Raw genomic sequence first — 15,154 nt, forward strand, 5'->3', positions numbered from 1 at the left:
GAACCCTAAAACCACCTTAAATCACTAAGTAAAGATTAACCCCTCACTTAGATATTTTTATTTGGAAATGTTTGTACCACTACAGGGAAACTAGATTTTAGACACTAGATGTCAGCAATTTAGACATCGTTAGTTCATTATTAAAGAGAGACATGGAAATTATTTACATGATGAAAGATTTCAGAGCTTCAGTGGTATAGGAAGCTTCATGTCAGTGCCATTTCAATAGCGATGCAGTCCAGTCTGCATACTCTCCAAGAATGTCACCATCTCTAAATAAGAAATAAGCTTGTCATCTAGGACGACTTTGGTGCCTCCATATTCTGGGAGAAGAACTTTATCTCCAACTTTCACACTAACTGGTTGAATCTCTCCATCCTCTCCTTTAGAACCCGATCCAGCAGCCACTACTGTTGCTTGGCATACTTCCCTTGAGATTTTTCTGGACGCATAATGCCTCTTTCGGCTGCGCTCCTTTCAGCCAGTGCACGGTCAAAAAGAGGAAGAAGCTTCCTAAATGCTCGTCCTGCCACGACCCCCGCCGCTGCAGCTCGTACTCTGCTCTCCTGCAGGGGCTGCAAGGAGAGACACACAAGTCCAGCCCTTGGGACAGGTGAAAGCCAGGCAGCACGCTCTATATTCTTCTTTAATTTAGGCATTTATTGCTATGAACTTCCTTGTTAGTGCTGCCTTGCTTTATCCTATATGATTTGGTATGTTGTATTTTTGTTTTCATTTGTCTCAAGATATTTTCTAATTTCCCCTGTGATTTCTTCTTTGACTCATTGGCTTTTCAGGAGTGTGTTGTTTAATTTCTACATCTTTGTGAACGTTCCAGTTTTCCTTCTGCTATTGATTTCTACTTTCATTCCATTGTAGCTGGAAAAGATACTTGGTATGATTTCAATCTTCTTAAATTTGTTAAGACTTGTTTTGTGACCTAACATGAGATCTATCTGGATCCCATGTGCATTTGAGAAGAATGTGTATTCTGCTGCTGTTCTGTATATGTCTATCACATCTGTTAAATCTAAAGTTTTGTTCAAGTCCATTGTTTCCTTATTGATTTTCTGTCTGGATGTTCTATCCTTTATTGAAAGTGGGATATTGAACTCTCCTACTATTATTGTATTGCTGTCTATTTCTCTGTTCAGTTCTGTCAATGTTTGCTTTATATATTTTGGGGCTCAGATATTAGGTGCATATATATTTATAATTGTTATATCTTCCTGTTGAATTGACCCTTTTATCAATATATATTGACCTTCTGTGTCTCTTTTGACAAAGAAAGTTTTGACCTAGAGTCTATTTTGTTGGATATAAGGATAGCTGCCCCCACACTCTGTCAGTTACCACTGTGTGAGTATCTTTTTCCATCCTTTCACCTTCAGCCTATGTGTGTCCCAGGACTAAAGAGAGTCTCTTAGAGATAAGCATGTAGCTGGATCTTTTTTTAGCCATTCAGCCACTCTATGTCTTCTGACTGGGGGGGATTATTCCATTTACGATTAAAGTAACTATCAACATTTGTAGGAAAAGTCTGACCATTGCTTTTTTTTAATTGTTTCTGTCTTGTAGTTCTTTCCTCCCTCTTTCCTTCCTGCTGCTCTCTTCGCGCTTCGTTGATTTATTGCACTGATATGGTTGGCTCCTTTCTTCGTTTGTATGTCTTCTGTAGGTGTTCTCTTTGTGGTTACCATGGGCTTACATAAAACATCTTATAGTTATAACAAGCTACTTTAAACTGATACAACTTAACTTCAATCACATATAAAAACTCTATCCTTTTACTTCTCACACACACATACAGGTTTTGCTATTGATGTCACAATTTACATCTTTTTATATTGCTTGTTCATTAACATATTTTATAGTTTTAGTTATTTTAATAATTTTATCTTTTACCTTTTATTCTCAAATTAAAAATGATTTACAGAATAATTTTCAATGATCTTTCTTCAAATTCACTGATCCTTTCTTCGGCTTGATCTAGTCTACTATTGAATCCCTCTAGTGATTTTTTTCAGTTGTTATTCTATTCTCAGCTCCAAGATTTCTCTGTGGTACTTTTTTATATTTTCTATCTCTGTTGAAATTCTCCTATGTTCATAAATTTTTCTCCTGATTTCAATGAGCATTTTTATGACGGTTAATTTGAATTCTCTGTCAGGTAAATCATATATCTCCATTTCATTAGGTCAGTTTCTGGAGATTTACCTTGTTCCTTTGTTTTGGACATATTTCCTGTTTCTTCATTTTCCTGACTCTTTGTGTTGGTATCTACACGTTACAGAAAACAGCCACCTCACCAGACGTCACCAACTGGCCTCATACAGACAGAAGATCTTCACCAATCAGGCTGGCCAGAGATTCTGGTGGCCTCTCAAACCTTCATGCCAGTCCAAACTGCATCTTTGTTCTCACTGGCACCCAGGCTTCTAGAGTATTCTAGGTCCCATCAGCACTCCAATACAGGCCAGACATAAGCCAATCTCTTGGGCAGCCCCCAGAAAAGTTGGAATATTGGACACATATTCCAACTCCCTTCCTCCAAGTGTGGTCTAGATGAGGGAGAAAGAAAACCCAGGAAACTCCCTGTCCTGTTGTTTCTTGGGTTCCAAGGTTCCTATCTGCAAGGCTGGTGGTGGGCCCCCCTCCCCTCCCTAGATAAAAAAAAAAAAAAAAGGATCACAAGACCAGACCCACCAAAAACAACTGCCAGGCCCCGCTGAGAACAACCACACCCAGATGTCCACCCAGATAAAAAAGTTTCAGTTCCTGGATTCCAGAAATACCACCAGCCCCTCCTATTTCTCAATAACTGCCAAAGGTCACAGTGAAAAAATCCCCAGCTATTCCCACCAAAAGTCCTCAGTCCACCTCAAACAGTATAAAAGCCCTCACCCCTTTCAAGTGGGCGTGACTTCTTGGCCCCTCCCCCTCTTGGGACCCACAAACTTTGCCCAGGAGCACTTAATAAAGCCATGTTGTTTGGCCCCACTCTGTCTGTCTTTTCTCTTCACTGCCGCCAAGAACTTTTACACTATCCAGTCTATCTTTTTCTCTCCCCCTTTCAGAGCCCCCTTATGCTTGTTTCATATGTAATGTCCAAGGGTTTTAGTTGTAGTTAGCAATCGAGGCAAAAGGAGGAAGCATCTACTCCTTCTTCAGAAATCCTTGGGAAGCTTTTTGGAAAATAGCTATGCCTGGACTTCACCTCTAAGGACTGATTGAATTGGTCTGGAGTGCTGCCTGGACATCAGGAATTTTAAAAAGCCTCCCAGGTGATTCCAATGTGCTCCCAGGGCTGACAACCTGCCATACATAGATGACCTCATTTCTTGTAGTGTTAGGGACCGACCTTCCACAGCCCCACTGGACAGAAAAGCAGAGACATCGAGGATGCAATCACACAAGAGGAGGTTTATTTTCTGGCTAGCCAGGGTCCAAGCCCCAGAGCACCAACGCAGTGGCCACTCTCACAGGCAAGGACCCCAACCGGAACAACGGCATGCCTTTTATCCCCATGGTGCACAAGCTGCGCACAAGCCGCATGGATCATGCGTTGACCTTTAAAATGATTGGTTGCCGGCCGGGCGCGGTGGCTCACACCTGTAATCCTAGCTCTTGGGAGGCCGAGGCGGGCGGATTGCTCAAGGTCTGGAGTTCAAAACCAGCCTGAGCAAGAGCGAGACCCCGTCTCTACTATAAATAGAAAGAAATTAATTGGCCAACTGATATATATATAAAAAATTAGCCGGGCATGGTGGCACATGCCTGTAGTCCCAGCTACTCGGGAGGCTGAGGCAGAAGGATCGCTGGAGCCCAGGAGTTTGAGGTTGCTGTGAGCTAGGCTGACGCCATGGCACTCACTCTAGCCTGGACAACAAAGCGAGACTCTGTCTCCAAAAAAAAAAAAAAAAAAAAAAAATGATTGGTTGCCCACTATTGCCTTTTGAAATAATTGGTGGGTTGGTTGCCCTCTATTGCCTGATAGGCCAGTTGCCCGTGCTTCAATGACCTCATCCCATAATTCCCCCTACAGCGGTGTAGCAAGCAAGCAATGACCAGAAGCAAAGGTTTGCCGTTAGCTCATTGCCCCACCCAAGTGAATTCTCGACAAGTAGAAGAATTCCTCTGCCCTTCCTCTGTCCTACAAATTCCTCTGTCCTACATTCCCCCCTTTCTCTAGGTAGCAGACGAGCACTCCTGCTTGTCCTCAAGGTCTCTTAGGTGCTCTAGTTCTATAGCACTTGACCATAGCTACTGATATTGTTGTTGCAATACTAGTAGCTGGACAGTGTTTATCTGTTCTTTTACAAAAGCTACTAGTCTATTAATTACACATGGCGCAAAAGTAAGGACTAAGATTAGCATAATGAGTGGGCCTAGTAGGGTGGATAGTAGTGTTGTTAACCAGGGGGAACTGTTAACCCAAGACTCAAACCAACCTGCTCCTATCGCTCCTAAGCCAAAAAGAGTAGCCAGGGTTATGGCTGTGATGGGCTCTCTTTTTCTTTTAAAAATTAGGTTGGTGACTCTTCACCCTACTATGCCCTCATACATTGTCTCCTCAGTGTGGTATATTATTTTTGGGAACACTAACACCATTATACAGTAATCTTTAGACCCACGTAAGGTTATGGGGTTGGTGGGGGTTCGGGGCGGTAAGTACAGCTGTAGGTCTCTATCCAAAAAACATTGGACCAAAAACACAACATCCCCAAAACACAATAACCAACCCCCCACCGCGACCCGTCCATGTTTGTCACCCAGTCAATCTTTAGATGCCACAACCCCAGTCCAAGTCTGTGTCAGCGGTCCTGGGCTGTTGCCGCCACTCGGGTCAGTCTGGTCTTCAGAGGATTCTTCGGGTCTGCAGTTGCTTTCCACTGGTCCTGGCACCGCTCCTGGTCTTTTTTATTAGCAGGTCTCACGTGGGAGTGGTGTAGCCAGGTCGCTACTATTCTATCGACCTTAAGAGCAGTGGGGGTAACAAGAATAATTTGATAGGGGCCCTTCCACCTCTGCTCGAGGGTTCTGTTGTTATGCCGTTTCACCCACACCCAATCCCCTGCTGATATGGGTGAAACGGTGTCCGGCACCCTCCTCCTCAGGCCGGTAGATAGCACGGAGGGCCGGCCATACCTGACTGTGGACACGTTGCAGAGCCTGCACCGCTTGCAACACTTCTTTGGGATGTCCCAGAAGAGCCTCAGGCCTCATCCTAGGAACTGCAGGAGGGGGTGTGCCATACATGATTTCAAAAGGGGTTAAACCCAACTGATAAGGGGCGTTCCGGGCTCGGAACAGGGCGAAGGGAAGGAGGGTCACTCAGTCTCCGCCAGTCTCCAGGGCCAATTTAGTCAGGGTCTCCTTTATTGTTCTATTCATTAGCTCTACCTGCCCAGAGCTCTGGGGATTATATGCACAATGTAATTTCCAATCTATCCCCATAGCCTGGGCCAGCCCTTGACTAACCTGACAGATAAACGCAGGCCTATTATTTGATCTTATCCCTTCCGGCAGTCCATACCTGGGGACTATTTCTTCTAATATTTTCTTAGCTACTGTCAAAGCTGTTTCTCCTTTCGTAGGGAAGGCTTCTACCCATCTGGAAAACGTATCTATTATGACCAGTAAATATTGGTACCCGTATTTTCTAGGCTTGACCTCTGTGAAATCCACTTCCCAAAATAGTCCTGGCTGCCTCCCCCTTTCCCTCGTACCTGCGTGGGTCCCTCTGGTCCTCCCCGGCTGCATGACCTGACAGGCTCGGCAACTTTTGACGATGTCATCTGGAACCCGTCCTTGTGACTTGAACCTTAGTTGAGCAGTGTCCAGCAGTTGCAGCATCTTTCTCTTCCCTAGATGTGTGGTCTGATGCAGGTGTTCTAACAGGTGGCGTCCTAAGAGTTCTGGAACTATTAGGCAATGCCCTTCGTCCCGCAACCAGCCATCTTCACGTAGCTGCTCTGAGGCCCAGACCTCATCTACAGTCCGGCAGAGGAGGCAACCGTCCCATGCCTGGGGGTGGCAGGCTAAGGTGCAGGATGTCTGGCTGCGGAGTGTCTTCTGCAGCCTTCTTAACTTCAGCGTCTGCTCTCCGATTGCCCCGTGCTTCCACGGAATCCCCGCTCTGGTGTCTGGGAGTATGGACTACCGCCACTGCCTTTGGCAGCAAAACAGCCTCTAGTAGGTGGAGTATTTCAGGCATGTGCTTAATTTCCTTTCCCTCTGCCGTGATGAAGCCCCTTTCCCTGTAAAGGGCCCCATGTATGTGCACAGTCCCAAAGGCATAGCGGCTGTCAGTGTACACCGTCAGCCTTTTTCCTCGGGCCTGGCTAAGAGCCTCTGTCAGCGCTATTAGTTCTGCCTTCTGAGCAGATGTCCCTTGCGGAAGGCGTGTCGCCCAGACAAGTTTACCTTGGTCGTCTACTATGGCCGCCCCTGCGTACCTGCGTCCGTCCCGGATGAAACTGCTTCCGTCCGTGAACCAGGTCAGGTCGCTACCTGGAAGGGGGCGATCCTTCAAGTCTCTACGGGTCTTCTGGGTCTCGGCTAGGATCTCAAGGCAATCACGTTCAGGTGCGGCTGCAGCGGGGGTTGGCAGAAGCGTAGCTGGATTCGAGGCGGCAGGGGTCTGGAACTCGATGCGGGGTGCGTCCAGCAAAAGCCCTTGGTAATGAGTCAGCCTCGCATTTGTGATCCACCGTCCCGGTGGCTGCTTCAGAACCCCCTCTATGGCGTGCGGGGTGGTGATCTGCAGCCGCTGCCCTAGGGTGAGCTTATCAGCGTCTTTGACCAACAGGGCCGTGGCTGCGATGATTCGCAAGCACGCTGGCCACCCCGCCGCCACCGGATCTAATTTTTTTTTTTTTTTTGACAAGTAGGATCAGGGAGTACTGGGGCCGGGGCTTCCAGCATGGCTGCCCTCAGGGCCTGAAAAGCGTCTTCCATTTGCACAGTCCACTCCCATGCTCGCCCCGCCCTAAACCCTTCATACAGAGGTGGAGCCTTTTCTGCAAACCCAAGGTCATCATGGAGGGCCTTGTTGAACAGGGTAGGCGAGTTTTTCCTGAACCCAAACCCAATCTCTGCCGTGTGGTCCACCAATATAGTTTGGCTCCTGTTGCCCCTGCACCCAACTGGTCTTACTGGACAATTTTCCTGTGTCTTCTGTTAGTACCAAATGTTCTGCTCCTGTATCTATGAGGAAGCTGACTGGGTTCCCCTCCACTTGCAAAGTTACCCTAAGTTCGGGGAGGGGGACCGAACCCCATCTTCCCTATTTGTCTGTCACCTGTCCTGCAACCATGACTTTTTCAGGACCTCCAAGTCTTCGCCCCCCTTTCTTTTGGGGCACTCTCGGGCCCAATGCCCGTGCTCCTTGCAATTGGCACATTGCTCCTTGCCTAGCCTCTCCCGCCAGGGCCTTTCTCTGTCCTCTGACCCTTCTGTCCCCCTCTTGTGGCAGCTAGCAGGATTTTAGCCATCTCTCTGTTTGCTTTCCGTGATTCCCCAGCTTGGAATTTCCTGTCTTCTCTTCTGATCCTCTCTAACCTCTCTTCTAGCGTCTCTCTATTGTTATAGACCTTCTCTGCCACTTCTAACAGGTCCTGTAGAGTCTTCTCGCCCAATCTATCTATTCTCTGCACCTTGCGCCTAATGTCGGGGGCTGCCTGATTGACAAACGCCATCATAACAGCTGCCTTGCTCTCTTCCATAGTGGGATCTATGGGGGTGTACTGCCGGAAGGCCTCCATGATCCTAAGTATGCTGCCGGGCTCTCCTCCGGCCCCTGATGAACATCTCCTACCTTAGCCAAATTGGTCGGCTTTCGCGCCGCCATACGGAGACCGGCCATCAGAGTCTGGCGGTAGACCCGGAGACGCTCCCTACCTTCAGCCTCATTGTAGTCCCAAAGCGGCCATTCAAGGGGAAAAGTTCGGTCAATGGTTCGCGGGTTTGTAGTAGGTCTTCCATCCTCCCCCGGAACCAGCTTCCGCGCCTCCCCCTGAATCCTTTCTCTTTCCTCCGTTGTGAAGAGCACCTTAAGCAACTGCTGGCAATCATCCCAGGTGGGCTGATGAGTGAAAAGAACAGAGTCTAAAAGATTAATTAGGTCTCTCGGATTCTCGGAGAAGTTCGAGTTTTGAGATTTCCAATTATAAAGATCACTGGTAGAGAAGGGCCAATATTGGAATGTCTGTGTTCTATCCTCCCCTAGGGGTCCCACTGCCCTTAGAGGGAGCACCTTTACGGGCTCCGGATCTGTGGCTCGGCCAGCCCGCTGTCTGGTCCCATAGGCTGGCCCCGCTGCCGGTGGTCCCGCATCTGCCTGGGCCGGGAGAGCCGCAGAGGCTGCCCCAGGGTTATAGGGTGGAGGCGTGTTCCATTCGGGACCTGTTAGGTCTGGGTAGAGATTGGAATCCTGCAACACTGGCGTCCCAACGGACCTCGGACTCCGCACCCCCTCCTTTCTGACTTTTTTTAACTGCCAGAACTTCCACCTTTCCCCTCGGGGCGGGTAGGAGGGCCTTCAGCCAAGGTGGTGGGTCTCGAACCAAGTCTTGCCAGACCACAATATAGGGGATCTGATCAGGGTGGCCGTGGTGGCCAAATACCACCCCTTTTACCTTTTCGATCAAGGAGGCATCAAACGAGCCCTCCCTGGGCCACCCCACTCCAAACGTGGGCCACTCGGCCTTACAAAGGTTAACAAACTTTCCCTTCCTGTCCTCCAGGGACAGGTTGTGTGCCCTTGCCCTGACATCCTTAAAATGGCTCACCAGGATGGACAATGGCGTTGTTAGAGCCTGTCCCATGGCTAGTCAATAATAGGCAGATGTGCAAACCGATATTCCGCAGTTGGGGCACTGGGGACAAGGATCTGAATCCCTAGCCTTTCACTCCCTACGGAGGTAACAGCTGTGCCCCTCCCGCATAGCCACTCCTGGCACGGGCAGCAGGAGATACACTGTGCGCTGCCAGCCCATGCAGGGGAATGCTTACCTGGAGGTTCTAGTTGCCCCTGCGGATCTTTTCGCGGGTCCCCTGATTCCACGGCCCCAGCCCGAAAACCCATGCAACCCTGATGGGTTCTCGGGCTGAAACCATAGAACCCAGAGACTCCAACAAGCCAATGAGAGATGTCACACTCACTCACACACACATACACACACACACACAGAAAGCCGGCGACAAACAAAGCAGAAAACAGACAAGTGGACAGTGAGGTAAACAGACAACCTAACCTAGTCCGGACCTACTCCCCGGTCTCCTCCTGACCGAGCCCTTGGCTACAAGGTCAGCTCCGGAGTCCAAACGGGGCCAGAGGACGTCTCCGCCTGGCTCCTACCGGCGACCCACCAGCGCGTCCGCCTAGGTCCTGTGCCGGTGTCCTGATTTGGGGTCCTGCAAGGGGATTCCTCGTCCCTTGCCTAACACCACACCCGGCTAGTCCGGGGTGGATTTTCACACTCCTCCCTCAGCCCTGAGTTCTATCCGGTAGTCTGTGGGGAAGGCAAATCCCGCACGAGCCCCCAAATGTTAGGGACCGACCTTCCACAGCCCCACCGGACAGAAAAGCAGAGACATCGAGGATGCAATCACACAAGAGGAGGTTTATTTTCTGGCTAGCCAGGGTCCAAGCCCCAGAGCACCAACGCAGTGGCCACTCTCACAGGCAAGGACCCCGACCGGAACAACGGCATGCCTTTTATCCCCATGGTGCACAAGCTGTGCACAAGCCGACTACGCGTGGATCATGCGTTGACCTTTAAAATGATTGGTTGCCCACTATTGCCTTTTGAAATAATTGGCGGGTTGGTTGCCCTCTATTGCCTGATAGGCCAGTTGCCCGTGCTTCAATGACCTCATCCCATAATTCCCCCTACAGCGGTGTAGCAAGCAAGCAATGACCAGAAGCAAAGGTTTGCCGTTAGCTCATTGCCCCACTCAAGTGAATTCCCGACAAGTAGAAGAATTCCTCTGCCCTTCCTCTGTCCTACAAATTCCTCTGCCCTACAGTAGTTATCATCTCCTGGCCAATTCATAACTCCCAAGCTCATACCTTTAACCCGTATTTTTCCTCTAAGCTTCAGACCCATTCATCCAACTGCCTATTTGACAACTCTTCTTTGAGAAATTGAAACTATCAGACAGTTGAAGCTCCAAGATATCTCAGACTTCAACGTACCCAAGAAAAAAGTCATTACCTATACTCCCTCCAAAACACCTGCTGCTCCTCCAGCCTTCCCCTCCTCAGAGAACTGCACCTAGCTGTACAGTGGAGACACCTGAGAGGCATTCTTGATGAGTCTCCTCCCTCCACCAACCTTCTCCCCATGGTGCAGTCAGAGAAACTTGCAAAAGTCACATTTGACCCATCACCCCTTTGTTCAGTGCCATGCCAAGGAATGTTGGAGCCTGAGACGAAAGGAAAAATGAATGCCCCCACATTTGTATTTCTTTAGTTTTTAATGATTAACTTTTTTCCAGAACATTAAAGTAGGAAAAAAAATAAATATTTTAACTGCAGGTTATTAAAACTCACAACAGTATTTTAAGTTTAAAATGTTTAATTATACCAAAACAGACAGAATATCATTTTACTTTCCTAGCTTTAATGGAAGCTAACTCATTAAAGATGTTTTCAAAATCTAGTTCTTCCACTTTAATGTTCTGAAATCAGGTAGAGAGTAGTCCCCCTTATCCACAGGGGGTACACTCCAAGATCACCAGTGGATGTCTGAAACTGTGAATAGTTTCAAACCCTATATAAATGTTTTTTCCTATACATACAGACATATGATAAAATGTAATTTATAAATTAGGCACAGTAAGAGATTAATAATAACTAATAATAAAATGGAACAATTATAACAATATACTGTAACCAAAGTTTTGTGAATGCAGTTTCTCTTGCTTTCAAATTATCTTATTGTACTTTACTCACCCCTCTTCTTGTGATGATGTAAGATGATAAAATGCTCATATGATGAGGAGTGAGGTGAATGACACAGGCATTGTGACAAAGCAGTAGGTCAACAAAAGCATTAGGCTACTATTGACTTTCTAACAATGAGTGAGAAAGACAATCATCTGCCTTGGGTGACCCTGGAGCATTGAGCTATGACAATGGCTGGACATCAGGAGCAGACCTTGTCAATGACTGTCAGATGGAGAGTATACCCAAAAGTAGATACACTGGACAAAGGGATGATTCTCGACCCAGGACAGGATGGAGCAGGATGGTGTGTGATGTCATCATGATACTTGGAATGGCATGCAATTTAAAACTTATGAATTATTTCTGGAATTTTCCATGTCATATTTTTGGATCACAGGAAACTGAAACCACAGAAAGTGACACTGCAGGCAGAGGGGCTGCTGTACAAACATGCACGTGGGCATACATCTTCCATTTGGCCACAGCCTCCACGAATGGTTTATCACAGTACTGTGGGATCCTGTCTTCACCTGGAATTGTGATGTTGTGTTCATCCTCAATTTTTTTGCATTAATATTGATTTTTTTAAATATTACATTGCTTATCTTGATCACTGAATTTTGGGGACCCCTTAAGTTTTGTGCCTGAGGCAAGTGCTTTACTCATCTCACTATAACCCCAGCCCTGACCAATTCATTGGCTTCCCATGGTTCCTGAAGACCAAGATCCCCACCATGTCTGCGAGTGTCCACGGGTCCGACCCTGTCTGCCTCTCCAGCCTCCTCCTGGGTGCTGCTGTGCCTGTGCCCGTCACACAGGACTTCCGTCAGCCCCTCCGCTCCATTGCCCTCCCCGTCCACAGCCTCTGCACATGTCCTTCTCTCACCCCAGAAGTTTCTTTCCCTGCAACACCTCCTTCCTGACTCCCCTACACATCTGCTTCCTTTATTGAGCATTACTATCAAACAGTTTTCTTCGTAGTCCTCATTTAGTTTTAATTGCACATTTTGCTTGATTACTTGATTAATGCCATATTATCAGGGACAAATAATGTGCCTGCATTACTCACCACAGCACTCCCAGTGCCCAGCAGAGCCTGGCCTATGCCTATTTACAGAGTGAGTGACAGACAGGTGAACGTGCACATCAGGTTCTAACACATGACGTGAATAAGCCTTACAGTTTTTCCCAAAGTGCACTCTACTTAGCACGAGTTTGGTGGAATAATAACAGACGTAATGGGAACAGGGTCTTGTGGACAAGTAACTCCAAGAAACCCTGGGTTCAACAAAGTTCTGCACAACTTTTTAACCTACAGTATGCTAATACACATGCATTTCTAAGCAGAAATCTTGTAGCTCAATTTCCAAAATTTATTTGACCACAACACCATTTTTCCATGTAATGACTTGTCACACTAGTTTCATAATTGAGTCTGGTGGGAACAGGTAAACTTATGAGCAGAAAGTGTGTGTAGCTCAGGAGAAACCGGAGCTCTCCACAGAATTGATGGCCCAGGAATGGCATGATCAGGCATCCCTGGTAGAGGAAGAAATGCAACACTCACACTTTGGGTTTAATTCCACCTTAGCAGCATTACATGTCAACTATTTCCTGTCTTTAGAGATTCAAAACAACAAAATATTTGAGACACTAAAATAGGACTCAAGTCCTGTTAGCTTTATGACCTTAAGCTGATTCTAAGACCACCTGTAAAATAAGAGTAACAATACCTACCTTGCCTATCTCGCTGGATAGGGTAAGGATCGAAAGAAATAATGAATATAAAGACAGCAATTGATAACATTAATTATTTCCTTATTCTGTGTTAGACGGCAGTTCTAGGAACTTTCCAAGTATCATCCCATCCTTTGAAGTAGATGGTATTACTATCCTTGTTGTACAAACGAGGTCATCGAGCTTGGAGAGTTTAGTGACTTCCCCAGCACCACATAGCCAGGAAGCAGCAGTGTCAGGATTTAAGCTCAGAAAATCTGATTCCAGAGTCTGTGCTCTAAACTTCCACACTCAATATGAGCGTTCTTGACAATCTCTAAAGAGTGCAGTTCAGATATTATTAATCATAAATTCTGAACTTCATTTTCACACACAGCGTTAGCATATCAGGAAAATCACATCATGTGGAGTCAACATCAGGTGCCTCGTGCCAGCCTGTCTTGCACCAATAGCTATGTGACCTCGTGCAAGTCACTCAAAAATAACAACTGCCACTTACTGAGCACAGCCACAGTCAGAACCCAGGCTGAGTCTGCTCTGGCTTATTAAGCAAAGTTGTCAATGATTTACTCCCTAAGCTGCCTTCCTCTGGAGGCCATGAACAACTGGGGCAGTGGGACAGTGACTTTCAGCTTTTGTTCCCAGCACCACACTTAAGGGAGTTGCACAGAGGAACCTCAAGGTCTTCATACGGGGAGTGTCCAGACAACATCAGAACCTGGACAGACAGACAGGTAGGTCATACCACGTCTCCAGCCTGTGGAAGCTCCCCACAGAATCTCTCATTCTTACACTAATATTACTTTTATATTGCAAAAGATAATCATTAAAAAACTTTCAATTAAAACATTTCATTCTACAATTTTATGAAGATGTAACCGAAAGATGTGAACTGCAGCAAGTGAAATGGGAAAAGGTTAGAAGAGACAGTCTGCTCCTGGGCTCTGCCGACGACAGCATGTGCAGATCACCTAAGATTCTCATGACTTTGGTTTGTTTAGCTTTTAAATAAAGGGACTGTATTATAAGATGATCATCCATGCACTGACCATAGCTACCTGCTACTTGCTGGCACTGCTCGCATGAGCTCATTATTCCTCACAACAGCCATGTCACGGACAGATGAACTGACTCCTCCCCTCTTCTTTTCTGGACCTCACTGAACTGCCGTTTCAAAACTGATGCCTCCCCGGCCTGCACAAGGGGTATGAAGGTGCCCCAAGGCAGGTATCCCCAGTGGGACACACCATCAGGCACTACCCGGCCCTCCAGATTACTTCTGCACCTCCACTCTGTGACTGTCTAAAAGCACCTTGCAGCTCTGAAATTCCATGGTTCTTATAACCCTGAGTAATCCCTACCAACCTTTAGTAATAGCCCTTCCCTGTCTATCTCTAAACTCCAGAATGAAAGATGCAGCACTAAGGGCTGGCAATCTCCAATTACCTGGAAAGGGCACACCTTCAAAGACAGCCTGAGCTGAGCCTAGCTTGCCAGGTGCCAGCCACCCAGCAGGAGGAAATCTCCCTGGGGAAAAAACAAAGGCAGCCACAGCCCTGTGGCAGGAGGGCAAACTCCAGAACAGTTATCTTGGATTTGGATTACAATCAGCAATTTAAGGTTAGGATACTGAGCCAGGCAGAGGGCTTTCAGGTGAGCAAGGACACGTGTCTGAACCACCACTCGAATCCTGCAGACTGTGGCTTTGTTCCCCAGCCCTTATGCCAGGAAACACAGGCCTTGGCCAGGGAAACAAGCATCTTGGCGGCCCCACCACCGGCTTCTCAGAATTGCTCTGTCTTCTTCCAAGTGAACCTCAGGAGAACCACAATTCTAAGACTGACTTCATCTGGGAGAGTCAAAATTATCTTGGCAGTTCCCTGGAAAGGGAAAAAAGACAACTAGTCCCTTCCCTACTCCCTCCCCATGACAAAGTAAGCATTCTGGAGCCAGTTCCCACTGACAGAAACACATTTGAAGATCTGCAATGTTGCACAATGCACAAATTTGAAGAAGTGATTTTGAGGTTAAGCAAATATCTGGAGACTTTATCAAAATGTCCCTTTGTCTTTGCCTGGCCAAACTGGCAGCTCGGAAGGGGCATTGGTGTCCTCTGTGACGTCAAGAAGCTCCAGTGCGCAGAGCAGCCTTCCGCCCTGGGAGCCGCGGTCCCTGCGGGAGGAGGCTGGGCCGCCTCTGCCCTCTGTGGGGCCGGGAGGCATCGGGCTGCACCAAGACTGCCTGTTTAAATGCATACAGTAGGCATGATTAGTTCACAAGCTGCTCCTCTGCCGGCTCGCTCCATAATTCACCCAAAGCACAAATCTCAAACCTGTGTGATATCGCACATTCGCAGCACCAATGCCATAACATCGCTAGTACTGCGGGCTGGGAAAAGCAGACCCAAACTCGAAATATGCCAAGGAGGACGGTGAAAGTGTTGGGAGGGGCTTTCACATAAAA

At 47.4% G+C, this 15,154-nt stretch overlaps 1 pseudogene; it reads right to left on the minus strand.

Moving 5' to 3' along the window:
- Positions 1 to 211: 211 nt before the first annotated feature.
- Positions 212 to 14,913, minus strand: LOC105885219 (10 kDa heat shock protein, mitochondrial pseudogene; annotated as a pseudogene).
- Positions 14,914 to 15,154: the final 241 nt, after the last annotated feature.

The sequence above is a fragment of the Microcebus murinus genome, chromosome 7 (assembly GCF_040939455.1).
Source record: "Microcebus murinus isolate Inina chromosome 7, M.murinus_Inina_mat1.0, whole genome shotgun sequence".
NCBI classification, from domain to species: Eukaryota; Metazoa; Chordata; class Mammalia; order Primates; family Cheirogaleidae; genus Microcebus; species Microcebus murinus.